Below are 20,080 nucleotides of genomic sequence, written 5' to 3' on the forward strand. Positions count from 1 at the left end.
AGAGTGAGAGAGAACATGCCATCCAAAACCACGCTTCCATGTCTCTCCGTCTCTGTCAGGCCTTTTGTGCAGCTCCTTCTAAAGAAGCTGTCAAGCTGTACTGTTTAAGGGCTCACAGCAGCGACAAAAACATACTTTGTTTTGTTTGTCGTTTGGCTGAATGAATGAGTGAGTGCAGCAAAAGAGAGGGAGAGGAGGAGGATAACATGTAATTTACTGTTTTCCTCGTGCTACTGTACATTGCTTTAGTTATGTTAATGCTGCTCTTTGTCGGGCTGAGGAGATAGCCATCAATCAGCTGTCAATTGGTCAATTGAAGAAAAGAGAAAGAGGGAGCGAGGGAGGCCTTCATCCCTCCCTCCTCGTCCTGCTCTTCTTCTCCTCTCCTACCTAGCGGACTCAGGGGTCCTGGGAAATCCTGGTAGACGGATCCAGATCTGGACCAAGAGTCCAGGTGGATGAGCTCTTGGAGCACAAAAATAAACTTCATATACTTTAGTGTCTTGGCGATTAGCTGCCTGTGTGACGCTAAAGAGCTAGCGCTCATATTCTTTGTTGTGTTGTTGTTGTAAATCTTTTTAAGTGATGCGTCTCATTGTTGTGTGACGCCCAGAGAAAATTGCTGTGTCATTCTCCGCACTCGGCTGCTGTCAGCACAGGACGAAGCCTTTATTATGATAGTTAATGTTAGCGCTAAGATAAGCTAACAGGCCCATTAGTGCCAGTTGATTTAGCTCGTTAACTGAAGCCGCTGGCTGATGACATTCATTACATATCATTAACGCACAATTAGCATGTCTCAGCCTGACACCGTCACTCCCAATGTTACACGACACTTTTAATCACGCTTTATGAAATGTTTCCGTGAGCGTGGCACGAGTTATGAGTTTTACATGACATGACATTCATTACTTTAAGCAGCTAGAGGGTAATCATAGCCACACAGATGGAGTCCGGGTCAAGAGACTAAATCCTCTGGGGTGCCTGGGTTTGTCAAATATGAGGTTAGGTTTTATTTTCATTTTCTCTTTCTCTTTCTCAATGGCAGCTAGCTATTGTTTTCACATTAGATTAACAGACCACTTCATTTTTACATCATTTGATTTTGTCGTGTTTGACAAAATACTTTTTTAAAAATTTAATTTACACCTGAGAAAAGCTTCAGTTAGTTTACATTTTCCTTGATAAATGATGTGTGCTCACCACTCTGTCCCAAATATAAGACTTTTTTCCCTCTTCTTAAAGCACATCTGAAAAAATATGGATGTCCCTCATATTCAGACCAATATGGTAATTAAAAAAAAAACTACCTGACAATTGTTTTTGTCAAAGGAATAATTAATTACTCATGTAATTATTACACCAGTATTTCTCATTTTATTGCTGCATCAGTCAAGATAGCTGCTCTTTGGTCCCAAACCTATTTACTATCTCTATTCAGATTACAATCCCATTTCCAGTGAATTTGGGATGTTGTGAAAAATGTAAATTAAAAACAGAATACTATGATTTGAAAATCCTGTTCAACCTATATTCAACTGAATGCACCACAAAGACAAGATATTTTTTAATGTTCATACAGATAAACTTTATTGTTTTTGTGCAAATATTTGCTCATTTTGAAATGGATGCCTGCAACACAGTTCAAAAAGCTGGGACAGTGGTATGTTTACCACTGTGTTACATCACCTTTCCTTCTAACAATACTCAATAAGCATTTGGGAACTGAGGACACTAATTGCTTGATGTACAACTTCAGTTGTTCAACAGTCCGGAGTCTCTGTTGTCATATTTTGTGCTTCATAATGCGCCACACATTTTCAAAGGGCGACAGGTCTGGACTGCAGGCAGGCCAGTCTAGTACCCACACTCTTTTACTACGAAGCCACACTGTTGTAACACATGGTCTTTTTCCTCTTTTGTCCAGAGGACACAATGTTCATGATTTCCAAAAAAGTTTGAAACGTAGACTCATCAGACCACGGCACACTTTTCCACTTTGCGTCTGTCCATTTCAAATGAGCTCAGGCCCAGAGAAGGCGGCGGCATTCCTGGATGTTGTTGATGTATGGCTTTTGTGTTGGGAAGGTGTCGTAACACGGACCCGCAACAGGGAGGCGCAAATGAACGGACAATGGATAAGACAAAGAGTAACAATTTAATGTTGTGAAACGCACAACTGGATACAGACAAAAATATATAATGCCAATTAAACACAAGGTGACGTGCGGGCAGGCTCGAAGATAGGAGACCTCTGGCGATCGAAGAGCCGGGACCCACACAGCTTCCACCACCAACGGCCTGAAGAACACCGGAGCCGCCAAGTCCTGAGTCCCCAGGTGGTCACCGTCTTCTGTTGCAGACCCTGGTACTGCTGGCAGAAGATGAAAACAGTTAATGGTGAGTGTGTATCCACACACCCAGTAATTCTTCACCCACAGGTCTTCAGGGAGGAAAAACCTCCACCTCTGATACAGACTCACCCGTGCAGCTCCTGACAGTTGCTCCTCGCAGACTCTCACTGCACGCCAATCCAATTATGACAGACCTCAGGAATACGGCTGCACACAGAACAATAATTAGTCTCAAAACAGTATGACTTGCAGAGAATTACCTTAAACGGTAGCTGATTTCTCGGCGAGGAGGTGGAGTAATAATCCGGCTTTTGTAGGGAAGGTGGTGATTGGTGACAGCTGGTGTAAATGAGTGACAGCTGTCACTCTCTGTTGTCTCGGCGCCCTCTCATGCTTGAAGCCCGCACTCCAAGCAGGGCGCCGACTGGTGGTGGTGGGCCAGCAGTACCTCCTCTTCAGCGGCCCACACAACATTTTGCTTTGCATGGTAGAGTTTTAACTTACACTTGTAGATGTAGCGACGAATTGTGTTAACTGACAATGGTTTTCTGAAGTGTTCCTGAGCCCACGTGGTAATCCTTTTCACAATGATGTCAGTTTTTAATGCAGTGCAGCCTGAGGGATCAAAGGTCAATGTTGGTTTTCAGCCTTGCCACTTACGTGTAGAAAGTTCTCCAGATTCTCTGAATCTTCTGATTATATTATGGACTGTAGATGATGGAATCCCTAAGTTCCCTACAATTGAACGAGAAACTGTTGGACTGTTTTTTCATGCAGTTGTTCATAAAGTGGTGATCCTCACCTCATCTTTGCTTGTGAATGGCTGAGACTTTTGGGGATGCTCCTTTTTTACCCAATCATGAGTGTCCTCAGTTCCCAAACACTTATTGAGTGTTGTTAGAAGGAAAGGTGATGTAACACAGTGGTAAACATAACACTATCCCAGCTTTTTTGAAATGTGTTGCAGGCATCCATTTCAAAATGAGCAAATACGTATTTGCACAAAAACAATAAAGTTTATCAGTTTGAACATTAAATATCTTGTCTTTATGGTGTATTCAATTGAATATAGGTTGAAGATGATTTGCAAATCATTGTATTCTGTTTTTATTTACATTTTACACAATGTCCCAACTTCATTGGAACTGGGGTTGTGTGTGTGTGTGTGTGTATATATATATATATATATATACACTTGTAAAACTGTCTTTAAAAAGTTGAATGTGAATCCCATAATTTGGATTAATATTGTTAATATTGTTGGACTAGAATAACTGTATAAAAAAACTTAATATAAATCACACATTTTAAATGAGTATTTATTAAAATTAATAATTTAATTGAAAAACTGAATCTATTTCAATTCAATTTATTTCATTTATATAGCGCCAAGTTGCCTCAAGGCACTTCACACAAGTAAGGTCTAACCTAGTGGAGTTCAAACTATTCCAGAGAGGGCCAAGAGGGTGCAGATTTTCTTTGCAGCCACTGACTCCGGCAGATGATTTCACTGGTTAACATCACTTTGAGCAGGTGGGACGAGTTCATCAGTGAAATCACCTGCTGGAGTCAGTGGCTGCAAAGAAAACCTGTACCCTCTCTGCCCTTTCTGGAATAGTTTGGACACCACTGGTCTAACCTTACCACCCCTAGAGTAAGCACACAGGCGACAGTGGTAAGGAAAAACTCCCTCTGATGATTTGAGGAAGAAACCTCAAGCAAACCAGACACAAAAGGGTGACCCTCTGCTTGGGCCATGCTACCGACACAACTGACAATACGAATGTACAGGAAATTTTGGGAGTCCATACTGGTGCACAGGACAGGAGGCTTGCAGAAGAAGATACTCACTGCCATCTCTGGATGGAGTCGCACCTGAAACAGAGTTTAAGAGTTGCTTAAAATTGTATTTGTCTGAAACTGAACTCCAGTGACCTTGAAACTGAATGCAATATTTTGAAATTTCCTTCTCCATTCAAACAAAATCCTTTCTGTGGGGTTGTGTGGACCTGTGACTGTGTTGTTTAAGTTTTTGAATATAAGCATCATGAAACAATCACAAAGTAACTATTTCCTTTTCTGATTCTCTCTCTCTCTCTCTCTCTCTCTCTCTCTCTCTCTCTCTCTCTCTCATGGATCCCATTCACTGGGTATCTAACGTGAGTATTTCCCTCCCTACCTTTTGTGGGGTACCTCCCTACCTGTGCTGCGAAGCACATACAAAATCCTTTCAGCTGGGTTGTGAGGAGGTATGGCAATACCACTTGAATTTTAGAAAGGAAAAACTGTCACACAATTCAAAATTTGCAATGAGATGTATCATTAAGACTTAACTACTGTATGATTTTGGCCAGAAGCCACATGAACACATTCCACATGAACACATTCATCCCACATGAACGTCAGCAAAAGATAAAAAATAATAACTCAGAAGTTGCTTTAGTTTAAACTCAATTATTGGATTGGAGACCTGGTTTTCAAGGATTCTGACATTGATGTCTGCGAACGCTGTATATAATTTTTCTTGATTTTGATGTAAGAAAGTGTTTTATAAAATAAACTTACTTTAGTCAGCCTTGAATGCAGAACCTTGAGAACTCTTTTATCTTATGTGCGAGACAGATTGACACGGCATTAGCTCACACCCAGAGGTACAAACGGTTCTGCGGCATTCTGTTTTCTCTGCCTATCACACTCACCCACCCACTGAGCCCCACAGAGGCAGAGATCGGTATTGATTTTGCTGTCTCCAGGCAGTCGAGAGTGTGTGTATTTGTGTGTGATAGTGTGTATAAAAGGGATTAAGGCCCTTTCTCATCTGAGATACCATCAGCCATCAACCATCCTAGTCCGCTTCGGGCTTTCCCGGCTGCCGCATTGTCTATTCTGCTCCGCTATGTGAAAAATGTTGAATATCAACAATGGCTTTCAGTGGTGTATTGTTGAGTTTTTGTATGAACTAATCTTGCCTCAGTGAAAGAGACCTAGGGCTTGGACAAAACGTCTAGAGCCACAGCATTCCTAGCTGGCTCTCCCCTTGAACACTAAGCAGAAGGCTCTGGCTGAGGGAGAGACGAGGGAAGGCAGGCTGGAGGAGAGGCAAGGAGACGGAGAACTGGGCCGGGGTAGGAGCTCCGAGGCCGGGGTGCTAGGGGGATGACACGGCACAGAAGGCTGGGAGTAAGGTGGGAAACCCGGATGGTAAATGTAGGAAGGAAAGAACCATGCAGAAACCAGCTAGGTGGGAGGAAATTGAGGGAGGCCACGGTGAAGATCCTAGATACCTGATGGAGGAATAATATTGTAAAGGAGGAATAAAAGTGGGAGAGTGACAATGTTGAGGAGAAGGCTGGAACTTTGAGGGAAGAGGAAGACAAGGCCAGATGGAGAACATGAACTGACAGAAAAATCGTAGAAAGGTCCTGTCAATGCTCAGAACAGACAGAAATACAATTCTTTGCTGAGATTAGTGTTTAGATGGAGCAAGACACGCTGGAGACTAAGTCCAAAACCAGTTAGAGCAGAGGACATAGACTAAACTCAGACTCTTGATAGAGATAGAGACAGAAGACCAGAGGCTGATGAAGGACTACAGAGAGAAAGATGTGAACATTTACATTCCAGCTTTAGGAGCAGAGATTCTGTCTTCCTTTTTCCTGCCATGGATATTATGCTCATTTGGAGAGCAACTGACATCCAATCAGACATCAGGGTTGCAGGCTGTGTCATAAAGACAGCCGTGACATCACTGCAAGGTAAGCAAACTGAAAGATGGGCTGAGCGATTGAGCGATTTTTGACTCTGACAGGAAAGCTGTTTGTGTTTCGGCCTTAATAGCTGTTCTGGTATTTTACTGCATGCTCATAGCTAAATATCTCCTCTAATACTCTGAATAAGGTCCTTGCAGCCTTTTGCACACATACTGTGTGCAAAGTAGCATTTGTAATTTCTCAGGATTTTTACCCATATGGGTTAAAGTACAGTGACAAGACACTGTGACACACTTTTTGCAGTGGCCTTGGTCAGTGTCAGCATCATGGAGCTGAAGAAACGTGACTTTCAATTGCAACTGAAAGTGCCAAAAATAAATAAATAAATAAAGCTTTTGATAAATCATCTGCCACCAAATATCCCATTTGGAAGAAAATCTGGTAAAATCTGTATGAATTTCACATGAAAGGTTTAAGTAGATATCCACTTCTCACATGAGGCAACATTTGCAAAATGTTTAATGTGCCAGTTGTCAAGAAGACAGTTATGGTTACAATATTTGTGCTTGTTTTTTTGCAGACTTTGGTTTTGTCATAGCCATTATTAGACTTTAAATGACATCTAAATAGAACCTTGTCATTTGATTGGTGGATTGTATGTCACATGACATTTATTATTTGTCCCATTGTATGACTGACATCACGTAGTGTGAATTTTTTTTCCTATGTGTTTCGCTCTGTTGAACGCCTCCATTAGCATTTAAAAAAATGCATTAATGATATGAGGAAGCTAAATCCAGTAGCAGGAACATCTTTAGCAGCCATAGAAACACTGTCAGATGAAGAATTGCAGACGTTCCTGTTGTGATTTTTACGTATTTCATGAGATTGAGGAAAGCAGAAGTGTCCATTTATCTTTGAAATGTGATGCTACTGTTTCATGCAACAAGAAGCAAACAGTTTAATTGGTGCATTAGTTTAGTTATAATGCAAATGCCACGTTAGCAAGCAGAAGCCAACAGGCTAATGAATGTTAAGGCAAATAGGATTTACGTAAGCACAAACTGCCTCTTGTCACCACTGAACAGAAGAAAATGTCAGTGCAAAGATAAACGTGCATGTTTACCTCACTTAATGTAAATAAAGTTTTAAAATAACAATACATATTGTTACTTGTTGTCCTCTGGTTGTTCCACAAAGGACAAAGTGCAAACAATTTGGGTGCAGAACAGTATGAAGCTCATTCCTTGTCTTTATTCAAGAGTGGATGAAGGTTATTCTATTTATTTAAGAACATGGTCTTTCAGTTTGAGGGTATGATTTATTAATTTTACTCATTCTCTAAGAACCAGCATATCTTCCTCATTCAAATGTTCGTCTTGTTTTTTGTCAGTTGGCATCCAGGTTAATAATGCATTATGTCACCTTCTGCTGCAGAGTAGGGATCAGATGTTATGTCATTCAGATCAATATACAGGCACATTCTTGTCATGTGTATACATTGTGTCATCTTGTGGCAGTTTATGATAATGCAGTATTTTTTAACAACCAAGTTAAAAAAAAAAAAAAGAAGCACAACCTATATTCCGGAAAATCTTGTACATTTAAATTTTTGGTTGAGTTGCAAAATGTTTTGTAGTCTAAACAAGAAGTCAAGTTTATAGTCAAGTTTATACTTCCTGCACGATAGAGTTCAAACTTTCAACAAGTCAAGTCTGGGAGTGTGCACTGGTGCCATGTGTTGCTGCATCTACGACCTCACATGAAACATCACCCTCTACACGAGACGGTGGGAGCCTTCAGCAGCTCGTTCAGTAATAGATTGCTGCACCCTCAGTGCAAAACAGAACGTCTCCACAGGTCATTTATTCCAACTGCAGTCAGAGTGTATAATACCTCAAAATGCTTTTAGCATCATAACCGCCTGCCGATTTTGCATTATTAACTACGTCATCCTCCACCTTTTGTGCTTTATTACATGCACAACTGTGCAATTTATCCTGTGCAACAATTTTACCATATCTATACATACTTATACTCACTTATATTATATTTTTCACATAATCTGTTCACATCAGTATTTATGCACCCACCAGCAAACACTGCAATATACTTCAGTCACCTTTCTTTAATGTAAATATTTTTCTTATTCTTTCTGCTGTAACAAGTGATTTTGCCTGCTTTGGGGCCAATAAAGTTTATCTTATCACAGAACTGCCTTGGGTCCTGGATGGTAATCACCCAGGAAGACAACCGGTCCACTGACACATTTATAAACCGAAATAAATTAACAGAAAATAAATGATGTTTTCTGTCCTCCTGCATGGTGGCTTTGGTATAAGATGTGCATAGAACATTTTTACTGGACAAATGCAGCAAATCCGATGAGTGAATGTGAGGATGAGGATGATGATGAGAGGATGAGTGGACATGACTGTAGCGTCGTCTTCTTGAGAAGTGCCATGAGGGAGGATGGAAAGTTTTCATTGCCGGGGGAGGCAGGCCTGACTGGGCAGCGACAGAGACGCTCAGTGCCGCTTGGCTTCATCCTAAAGACTCTGCCTCCTTTTGCTCTGCACATCTCACCCCTGCTTCTCCATCATCACTTTCTCCTTCGCTCTCCCCTTCCCTCCTTTTTTCCCGTCCTTCCTTCACCCTCCAGTTCTTCCATCTCGCTCTTCTTTTTTTTCTTGCTCCATTCCTCTCACTTCTATCATTTCTTTTTCTCCCTGTCTCGTCTGGGCTATTATGGACATTCAGGGGTAGTTGGGAGGCAGAGGGAAGATGAGATTGAAGGGGGGCTGTGGGACAAAAGCCCTGAGACGCAGCGGCCTGACAAGAGTGGCTGGCTTTGAAAAGAAGCCGGGCAGCTTCTTAATGCAGACCCGGATAGACAGAACAGAGTCGGCCCTTTATCCTCATCCTCGAGCTGATGCCTGTTTTGGCCAAAGGAAACACATCATCCCCGTCTCTCTGTGTGCCTGATGTTTTATCAAACACATTAAGATGTGCCAGAGGGATAGGTGAAGGGAGGAGGAAAGAACGCTACGGCTGAAGGCCAAACACTTAAGAGGCTGAGAAAAGTTTTTCCGCTCTCTAAGAGGAGCACGGACAAACACGTGGCCAAGACGAAGGATTCTTTGATGGCTTGTATGTCCGTTATTGCACATTAAGACACTTTGCATTCATTTTTTTCATTTTTCATTTTGCATTCACTGATGTTGTGCGACTTGTTGAGGTTGGTGTTCAGAGAGAAAATATTCATCGTAGCAGCTTCTGGGGGGGGTGGGGGGGGGGGGGTGGAGATGTTCATGTCTCAAGAAAACTGGCTGTAAAAGTGATGATTTAATCTTCATATTTAGAATAAATTACTCTTGTCCTAACTTTTTTTTTTTTTGGAATGTGTTTCAGGCCTTAAATGCAGGAATGGATGTACACACCTCAGTGCTGCTTTTGATACTGTTGACCATAAAATTTTATTACAGAGATTAGAGCATGCCATAGGTATTAAAGGCACTGCGCTGCGGTGGTTTGAATCATATTTATCTAATAGATTACAATTTGTTCATGTAAATGGGGAATCTTCTTCACAGACTAAGGTTAATTATGGAGTTCCACAAGGTTCTGTGCTAGGACCAATTTTATTCACTTTATACATGCTTCCCTTAGGCAGCATTATTAGACGGCATTGCTTAAATTTTCATTGTTACGCAGATGATACCCAGCTTTATCTATCCATGAAGCCAGAGGACACACACCAATTAGCTAAACTGCAGGATTGCCTTACAGACATAAAGACATGAATGGCCTCTAATTTCCTGCTTTTAAACTCAGATAAAACTGAAGTTATTGTACTTTGCCCCACAAATCTTAGAAACATGGTGTCTAACCAGATCCTTACTCTGGATGGCATTACCCTGACCTCTAGTAATACTGTGAGAAATCTTGGAGTAATTATTGATCAGGATATGTCATTCAAAGCGCATATTAAACAAATATGTAGGACTGCTTTTTTGCATTTACGCAATATCTCTAAAATTAGAAAGGTCTTGTCTCAGAGTGATGCTGAAAAACTAATTCATGCATTTATTTCCTCTAGGCTGGACTATTGTAATTCATTATTATCAGGTTGTCCTAAAAGTTCCCTGAAAAGCCTTCAGTTAATTCAAAATGCTGCAGCTAGAGTACTAACGGGGACTAGAAGGAGAGAGCATATCTCACCCATATTGGCCTCTCTTCATTGGCTTCCTGTTAATTCTAGAATAGAATTTAAAATTCTTCTTCTTACTTATAAGGTTTTAAATAATCAGGTCCCATCTTATCTTAGGGACCTCATAGTACCATATCACCCCAATAGAGCGCTTCGCTCTCAGACTGCAGGCTTACGTAAAAGTGATGATTTAATCTTCATATTTAGAATAAATTACTCTTGTCCTAACTTTTTTTTTTTTTGGAATGTGTTTCAGGCCTTAAATGCAGGAATGGATGTACACAAACAAATGAAGTTGGCCAAAAGAAAACATGAAGTATCTTGGGTTCATTATGTCTCCAATGAAATCAAAGTCAAAGTAAATGGAAGGATCACTGTAGTTTGCATTTTTTTTTCATATTATTCCAACTTTTCTGATTTGGGGTTGGAAAAAACAAAAGGAATCCTACTGCTGAGAAACCCCCTGAATATATAGTGACATGGATTTGTCAGCTCTCATTTCTAGAAATCTGGCCAATTTTCTTAAATCCTCCAAACCGTGACTGTCCAGGGTTGGGACCAGGAAGCAGAGTTGTAGTCTTACACACCTCTCTGCAGCTTCTCTCCCCCTGCCATCCCCTCATTACCCCATCCCCGTAGAGACGGTGCCTGCTCCCAGACCACCAACTTTGGATGCTGTAGCTCCTCTGAAAAAGAGAGCTTTAAATCAGAAGTGCCTGACTCCGTGGTATAACTCACAAACTCGCAGCTTAAAGCAGATAACCCGTAAGTTGGAGAGGAAATGGCATCCCACTAATTTAGAAGATCTTCACTTAGCCTGGAAAAAGAGTCTGTTGCTCTATAAAAAAGCCCTCCGTAAAGCTAGGACATCTTACTACTCATCACTAATTGAAGAAAATAAGAACAACCCCAGGTTTCTTTTCAGCACTGTAGCCAGGCTGACAAAGAGTCAGAGCTCTATTGAGCCGAGTATTCCTTTAACTTTAACTAGTAATGACTTCATGACTTTCTTTGCTAATAAAATTTTAACTATTAGAGAAAAAATTACTCATAACCATCCCAAAGATGTATCGTTATCTTTGGCTGCTTTCAGTGATGCCGGTATTTGGTTAGACTCTTTCTCTCAGATTGTTCTGTCTGAGTTATTTTCATTAGTTACTTCATCCAAACCATCAACATGTCTATTAGACCCCATTCCTACCAGGCTGCTCAAGGAAGCCCTACCATTATTTAATGCTTCGATCTTAAATATGATCAATCTATCTTTATTAGTTGGCTATGTACCACAGGCTTTTAAGGTGGCAGTAATTAAACCATTACTTAAAAAGCCATCACTTGACCCAGCTATCTTAGCTAATTATAGGCCAATCTCCAACCTTCCTTTTCTCTCAAAAATTCTTGAAAGGGTAGTTGTAAAACAGCTAACTGATCATCTGCAGAGGAATGGTCTATTTGAAGAGTTTCAGTCAGGTTTTAGAATTCATCATAGTACAGAAACAACATTAGTGAAGGTTACAAATGATCTTCTTATGGCCTCAGACAGTGGACTCATCTCTGTGCTTGTTCTGTTAGACCTCAGTGCTGCTTTTGATACTGTTGACCATAAAATTTTATTACAGAGATTAGAGCATGCCATAGGTATTAAAGGCACTGCGCTGCGGTGGTTTGAATCATATTTATCTAATAGATTACAATTTGTTCATGTAAATGGGGAATCTTCTTCACAGACTAAGGTTAATTATGGAGTTCCACAAGGTTCTGTGCTAGGACCAATTTTATTCACTTTATACATGCTTCCCTTAGGCAGCATTATTAGACGGCATTGCTTAAATTTTCATTGTTACGCAGATGATACCCAGCTTTATCTATCCATGAAGCCAGAGGACACACACCAATTAGCTAAACTGCAGGATTGCCTTACAGACATAAAGACATGGATGGCCTCTAATTTCCTGCTTTTAAACTCAGATAAAACTGAAGTTATTGTACTTTGCCCCACAAATCTTAGAAACATGGTGTCTAACCAGATCCTTACTCTGGATGGCATTACCCTGACCTCTAGTAATACTGTGAGAAATCTTGGAGTCATTATTGATCAGGATATGTCATTCAAAGCGCATATTAAACAAATATGTAGGACTGCTTTTTTGCATTTACGCAATATCTCTAAAATTAGAAAGGTCTTGTCTCAGAGTGATGCTGAAAAACTAATTCATGCATTTATTTCCTCTAGGCTGGACTATTGTAATTCATTATTATCAGGTTGTCCTAAAAGTTCCCTGAAAAGCCTTCAGTTAATTCAAAATGCTGCAGCTAGAGTACTAACGGGGACTAGAAGGAGAGAGCATATCTCACCCATATTGGCCTCTCTTCATTGGCTTCCTGTTAATTCTAGAATAGAATTTAAAATTCTTCTTCTTACTTATAAGGTTTTAAATAATCAGGTCCCATCTTATCTTAGGGACCTCATAGTACCATATCACCCCAATAGAGCGCTTCGCTCTCAGACTGCAGGCTTACTTGTAGTTCCTAGGGTTTGTAAGAGTAGAACGGGAGGCAGAGCCTTCAGCTTTCAGGCTCCTCTCCCGTGGAACCAGCTCCCAATTCAGATCAGGGAGACAGACACCCTCTCTACTTTTAAGATTAGGCTTAAAACTTTCCTTTTTGCTAAAGCTTATAGTTAGGGCTGGATCAGGTGACCCTGAACCATCCCTTAGTTATGCTGCTATAGACGTAGACTGCTGGGGGGTTCCCATGATGCACTGAGTGTTTCTTTCTCTTTTTGCTCTGTATGCACCACTCTGCATTTAATCATTAGTGATTGATCTCTGCTCCCCTCCACAGCATGTCTTTTTTCTGGTTCTCTCCCTCAGCCCCAACCAGTCCCAGCAGAAGACTGCCCCTCCCTGAGCCTGGTTCTGCTGGAGGTTTCTTCATGTTAAAAGGGAGTTTCTCCTTCCCACTGTCGCCAAGTGCTTGCACACAGGGGGTCGTTTTGACCGTTGGGGTTTTTCTGTAATTATTGTATGGCCTTGCCTTACAATATAAAGCGCCTTGGGGCAACTGTTTGTTGTGATTTGGCGCTACATAAATAAAATTGATTGATTGATTGATTGATTTATACACGTGACGCAGTCAAACCCGGAAGCCAGCAGTATACCAGCATGTTGGATGGTAAACAAAGCCACAGCAGCCGTGTTCACTCGTCCATAAACTGCGTTGTCAACTCTCACAATGTGGAAAATGGGACAGTCCACATGTGAGAGCAGGAATCAAACAGTTTTACACTCAAGCAGAAAAGAAAATGTCATGACTCAAAGGGCTTTCGACTGTTTTAAGCCTGTTGGAGCTCCGGTTTTATTAACGATTGTTAAAGTTGAACCAGAGCGTTGTTGGATCTCACAATGTGGACAACGAGACAGTCCACATGTGAAAACAGGAATCAAACAGTTTTAGACTCAAACAGAAAAAAAATGTCTTGAATCAAACAATTTCAGCTTGTTTTCAGTCTGTTGAAGCTCTATGAGGCTGTTTAAAGTCGTTAAAGTCCAACCAGCGTTTTGTGAATTAACGCTGGTAAATGCACAAACTCCCACGCTATGGATGTGTGTGATTTTCATTGCCGCCCTTTAAAAACAAAACTGTGCACAAAACACACCTTTTCTATGATGATCTGAGACACATCTTATGATGATCTTGTTCATGGACCCTGCAATTAATTATTTGTGTCCCTGACAAAATAGTTGGAGATGTCCAGGTACTGAATATCAGGGGCATGACAGCAGCTCCGAAAATATCCACAAACAAGAGCAATCAGAGATTTCTGACATCCGCTAATCCAGATCCAGATTACCTCCAAAATTCAGTGGAGTCTTCCAGGCCCTAATATCTATCTGTGGTGCAAATTTCGTGAGAATCCATGAAGTAGTTTTGACGTAATCCTTCAAAGACTACAGTATATAAAGTGAAAGCTTGATCCAGAATCCGGATCCAGATCTGGATCACCTCCACAATTCATTGGAGTCTTTCCATGCCCTAATATCTATCTGTGATGCAAATTTGGTGAGAATCACTGAAGTAGTTTTGACATAAATAGTTTTGACATAATCCTTCAGAGCCCACATAAAGTGAAATCCTGATCCAGAATCTGGATCTGGATCACCTCCAAAATTTGATGAGTCTTCCATGCCCTAATATCTACCCATGGTAAAAATTTTCACAAAATCCATGCAATAGTTTTGATGTAATCCTGCTGACAGACAAACAAACAGACAAACGAATAAATATACACCAATGACTTTATTACATCCTTAAGCCCCTTTCACACCAGGCCAACGTAAAGTTGTGTAATGCAGTGTATCAACTACGCCGAGTTTATGCAGCCCTATGTGGCAATACGCTAAGGGATGCAAAAGGATCCGCAAAATGAACGCAAAAAATTAAAAGGTTATTTTTTTAATAGAATTTCGGCATATATATATATATATATATATATATATATATATATATATATATATATATATATATATATATATATACGAGGTCTGTCAATAAAGCAACGGTCCTTTTTATTTTTTTCAAAAACTATATGGATTTCATTCATATGTTTTTACGTCAGACATGCTTGAACCCTCGTGCGCATGCGTGAGTTTTTCCACGCCTGTCGGTGACGTCATTCGCCTGTGAGCACTCCTTGTGGGAGGAGTCGTCCAGCCCCTCGTCGGAATTCCTTTGTCTGAGAAGTTGCTGAGAGACTGGCGCTTTGTTTGATCAAAATTTTTTCTAAACCTGTGAGACACATCGAAGTGGACATGGTTCGAAAAATTAAGCTGGTTTCAGTGAAAATTTTAACAGGCTGATGAGAGATTTTGAGGTGATTCTGTCGCTTTAAGGACTTTTCACGGTGTGAGACGTCGCTCAGCGCTCTCAGGCGGCGTCATCAGCCTGTTTCAAGCTTAAAACCTCCACATTTCAGGCTCTATTGATCCAGGACGTCGTGAGAGAACAGAGACATTTCAGAAGAAGTCGGTTTCAGCATTTTATCCGGATATTCCACTGTTAAAGGAGATTTTTTTAATGAAAGACGTGCGGACGGGTCCACGCGTCGGGACGCAGCCGACGCGGCGCGGCGGCACAGGAAAAACACCTCCGTGTTGATAACCATTTGTTAAAATCCAGTTGGCTTTTGATGGCTTTCAGTGGAGTGAGTATATGAGAAATTGTTTAACAGCAGGACATGTTCCAACTTGTCCTTAAGGCTTTCAACAGAGGTGTACGCGCGGACCCGTCCGCACGTCTTTCATTAAAAAAATCTCCTTTAACAGTGGAATATCCGGATAAAATGCTGAAACCGACTTCTTCTGAAACTTCTCTGTTCTCTCACGACGTCCTGGATCAATAGAGCCTGAAATGTGGAGGTTTTCAGCTTGAACAGGCTGACGACGGCGGCTGAGAGCGCTGAGCGACGTCTCGCACCGTGGGAAGTCCTTAAAGCGACAGTATCACCTCAAAATCTCTCATCAGTCGTTAAAATTTTCACTGAAAACCAGCTTAATTTTTCGAACCGTGTCCACTTCGATGTGTCTCACAGGTTTAGAAAAAATTTTGATCAAACAACGCGACAGTCTCTCAGCAACTTCTCAGACAAAGGAATTCCGACGAGGGGCTGGACGACTCCTCCCACAAGGAGTGCTCACAGGCGAATGACGTCACCGACAGGCGTGGAAAAAGTCACGCATGCGCACGAGGGTTCAAGCATGTCTGACGTAAAAACATATGAATGAAATCCATATAGTTTTTGAAAAAAATAAAAAGGACCTATACTTTACGGACAGACCTCGTGTATATATATATATATATATATATATATATATATATATATATATATATATATATATATATATATATATATATATATATATATATATATATATAAGAATGTAAGTCTACACAACACAATTGTATGTAACCCTATGCCAGTCTGGCAAAAAAAAAAAAAAAATCCTTTATTAATCCCGCTGAACTCTGCTGAACTTTGCTGGCAGTGAAGCTTCAAAACCACGGGGGCAGACAAGGCGGGCCAAGCTTCCCCCTGCACGCAATTTACGCAGCCATTCCTGCATACCAGATACGCAGCACAATGCAACTCTATGCAGGCCCGGTGTGAAAGGGGCTTTAGTGGATGCAAAATACAGGTCCTGAAGGCCAGTCAGTGGCCTATATATAACTCATATAACTATCCTACGCCTATTTTCACCACACAAAAGGATTTTGCTCTTAAGTTGCTTAATTTTGGAACATTCAGCTGCTGTAAACAATTGATTTCTTTCCACAATTTCCCATCCAACATGGAGGGATGCTCTCTCAGGGCGTGGTTTGATGACATCAGTGGATACCCTCCATTGGCTGCTATCCTTACAATCAAAGCCACGCCCACCTCTGAGATGTCATTCAAAATGTGGACATTGATGCTTTTCTGACCTTTTGTACATTTCTGAAATAAACATATTGTAGCTTCAATATCTTCTGTATTGAACTTATTGACAATTATATAATTTGTGTTTTTCACTTTACCCATTTTTTTTTCCATTGTTGGCGCAGTTATAGATCCATAAATATTAAAAGAAATAATTTAACAGTCTGTAACTCTTTGTGACACACCACCAAGGACAAACACACTTTTCTTCAAAAGCTTTTATAGTAAACAGATGAGCTGAATGGATTTACTGTCCAACTCTCATCTTTTATCTACCTAATTCTCCAGCCAATTATGGCGCTTGTATTTGTCTGTATTATTTTGCTCAGATGGGAGGGGCCCTGAAATGATGTTTTCTGGCTGCGTTTATTTACTTGCGTTGGCTGCCTCTTTGTTGTGGGTGGTGTATTATTATGGATTTGCCTCTGAGAGCTTAGCTCGTCTGCCGCTCTGATATCAGCTGGACTTTGATCAAATGCAACAAGCTCTAAATCCACTTTAATCACAGCACAGTTAGTTTGCTGACAAGAAGACGACAATCACAGCTCAGGGACTCGTCTCGACAATCTGGGAATGAACACAGAGTTGTTTATCGCTCGCTTTGCTTTGGAATTTAGTCCAGTTAACTTCAGGGGGGCTAAAACTGCAGCAAAAGGAGACGGTTCCTTTGGGTAAGCAGCTGCACAAAATAAATACAGAACCAAATCTGTAGATCAAAGTTGTAATCTGGATAAAAGGGCTTGAATTATAATGGGGTAAAAGCTGACAGCTGTCAATCTCACTTTCATATATGCATCCTGGCAGCCTGTAGCTATGACAGGCCCGTGTGTGAAGATCACAGTTACCCAAGAATGTCATCTTACATGCAATTTGATGATGTAATGTGGCGAGTCGTGATTCCCAAAGTAGGGCAAAAGGTGCCGAAAAAAGCTGCCTTTTATTAAGGTCCTGAATCCTCAAGTCACTTAATTGTGAGGGATCAGATGGAAAAGCACAATAGAAACACAGTCCATTTACCTCAAGTAATAAAGTTTCTGTGAGCTAATATATGATTTTCCACTCACTGCCCTGGGGCTTAATTGCAGAGCAGGGAGGTCAGTGGGATCAGGGGTTGAGCTCCCAATATCTAAACCTGGATTTGATTGCTGGTCACGCTACTTGTTTGTGTCCTTCGATAACACACTTTATCTGTGTTGTCTCAGTCTACCATATCTCACGGCATTTTGTGATCCAGCATCACAAAATATACATTAAACTATTGGTTTGGGATATTGTCATGAAAAGTAACACATTTTCTTAATGGGAAGACAAATTCATTCAAATTCATTCTGTGACGGGAGCATGAAATGTAAAGTGAAGCAGGGGGGTCGGGGGGGTAGTTATGGTTAGGGTTAGTGGGAGGGGTAGGGTTAGTAATAGTAAGATAAAAAAAAACCCCATCTCACAAAAAAAAAAAAAAATTTGTGAGACTGGGTTGGTCTGTCTATTCTGCTGGAAATCGGTACCAGCCCTGGTTGGGGACGTAATTTCAATTCAATTTATTTCATTTATGTAGCGCCAAATAACAACAAAGTTGCCTCAAGGCGCTTCACACAAGTAAGGTCTAATCTTACAAACCCCTAGAGCAAGCACACAGGGGACAGTGGTAAGGAAAAACTCCCTCTGAGGAAGAAATTCAATTCAATTCAATTTTATTTATATAGCGCCAAAGCACAACAAACAGTTGCCCCAAGGCGCTTTATATTGTAAGGCAAGGCCATACAATAATTACGTAAAAACCCCAAAGGTCAAAACGACCCCCTGTGAGCAAGCACTTGGCGACAGTGGGAAGGAAAAACTCCCTTTTAACAGGAAGAAACCTCCAGCAGAACCAGGCTCAGGGAGGGGCAGTCTTCTGCTGGGACTGGTTGGGGCTGAGGGAGAGAACCAGGAAAAAGACATGCTGTGGAGGGGAGCAGAGTTCAATCACTAATGATTAAATGCAGAGTGGTGCATACAGAGCAAAAAGAGAAAGAAACAGTGCATCATGGGAACCCCCCAGCAGTCTACGTCTATAGCAGCATAACTAAGGGATGGTTCAGGGTCACCTGATCCAGCCCTAACTATAAGCTTTAGCAAAAAGGAAAGTTTTAAGCCTAATCTTAAAAGTAGAGAGGGTGTCTGTCTCCCTGATCCGAATTGGGAGCTGGTTCCACAGGAGAGGAGCCTGAAAGCTGAAGGCTCTGCCTCCCATTCTACTCTTACAAACCCTAGGAACTACAAGTAAGCCTGCAGTCTGAGAGCGAAGCACTCTATTGGGGTGATATGGTACTATGAGGTCCCTAAGATAAGAAGGGACCTGATTATTCAAAACCTTATAAGTAAGAAGAAGAATTTTAAATTCTATTCTAGAATTAACAGGAAGCCAATGAAGAGAGGCCAATATGGCTGAGATATGCTCTCTCCTTCTAGTCCCCGTCAGTACTCTAGCTGCAGCATTTTGAATTAACTGAAGGCTTTTCAGGGAACTTTTAGGACAACCTGATAATAATGAATTACAATAGTCCAGCCTAGAGGAAATAAATGCATGAATTAGTTTTTCAGCATCACTCTGAGACAAGACCTTTCTAATTTTAGAGATATTGCGTAAATGCAAAAAAGCAGTCTTACATATTTGTTTAATATGCGCTTTGAATGACATATCCTGATCAAAAATGACTCCAAGATTTCTCACAGTATTACTAGAGGTCAGGGTAATGCCATCCAGAGTAAGGATCTGGTTAGACACCATGTTTCTAAGATTTTTGGGGCCAAGTACAATAACTTCAGTTTTATCTGAGTTTAAAAGCAGGAAATTAGTGGTCACCCATGTCCTTATGTCTGTAAGACAATCCTGCAGTTTAGCTAATTGGTGTGTGTCCTCTGGCTTCATGGATAGATAAAGCTGGGTATCATCTGCGTAACAATGAAAATTTAAGCAATGCCGTGTAATAATACTGCCTAAGGGAAGCATGTATAAAGTGAATAAAATTGGTCCTAGCACAGAACCTTGTGGAACTCCATAATTAACCTTAGTCTGTGAAGAAGATTCCCCATTTACATGAACAAATTGTAATCTATTAGATAAATATGATTCAAACCACCGCAGCGCAGTGCCTTTAATACCTATGGCATGCTCTAATCTCTGTAATAAAATTTTATGGTCAACAGTATCAAAAGCAGCACTGAGGTCTAACAGAACAAGCACAGAGATGAGTCCACTGTCTGAGGCCATAAGAAGATCATTTGTAACCTTCACTAATGCTGTTTCTGTACTATGATGAATTCTAAAACCTGACTGAAACTCTATCTC

The 20,080-nt window shown here is 40.9% G+C and overlaps 1 long non-coding RNA gene across 1 annotated transcript in view; it reads left to right on the forward strand.

The window, feature by feature from the left end:
• Positions 1–5,400: 5,400 nt before the first annotated feature.
• LOC117518360 overlaps positions 5,401–20,080 on the forward strand; it is a 208,344-nt gene continuing 193,664 nt past the window's right edge. The window contains exon 1 of the long non-coding RNA XR_004562962.1: positions 5,401–6,109. This is a non-coding gene — a long non-coding RNA (uncharacterized LOC117518360). The remainder of the gene's footprint in view (positions 6,110–20,080) is intronic.

This window comes from Thalassophryne amazonica, chromosome 10, assembly GCF_902500255.1.
Source record: "Thalassophryne amazonica chromosome 10, fThaAma1.1, whole genome shotgun sequence".
In the NCBI taxonomy this organism is placed as follows: Eukaryota; Metazoa; Chordata; class Actinopteri; order Batrachoidiformes; family Batrachoididae; genus Thalassophryne; species Thalassophryne amazonica.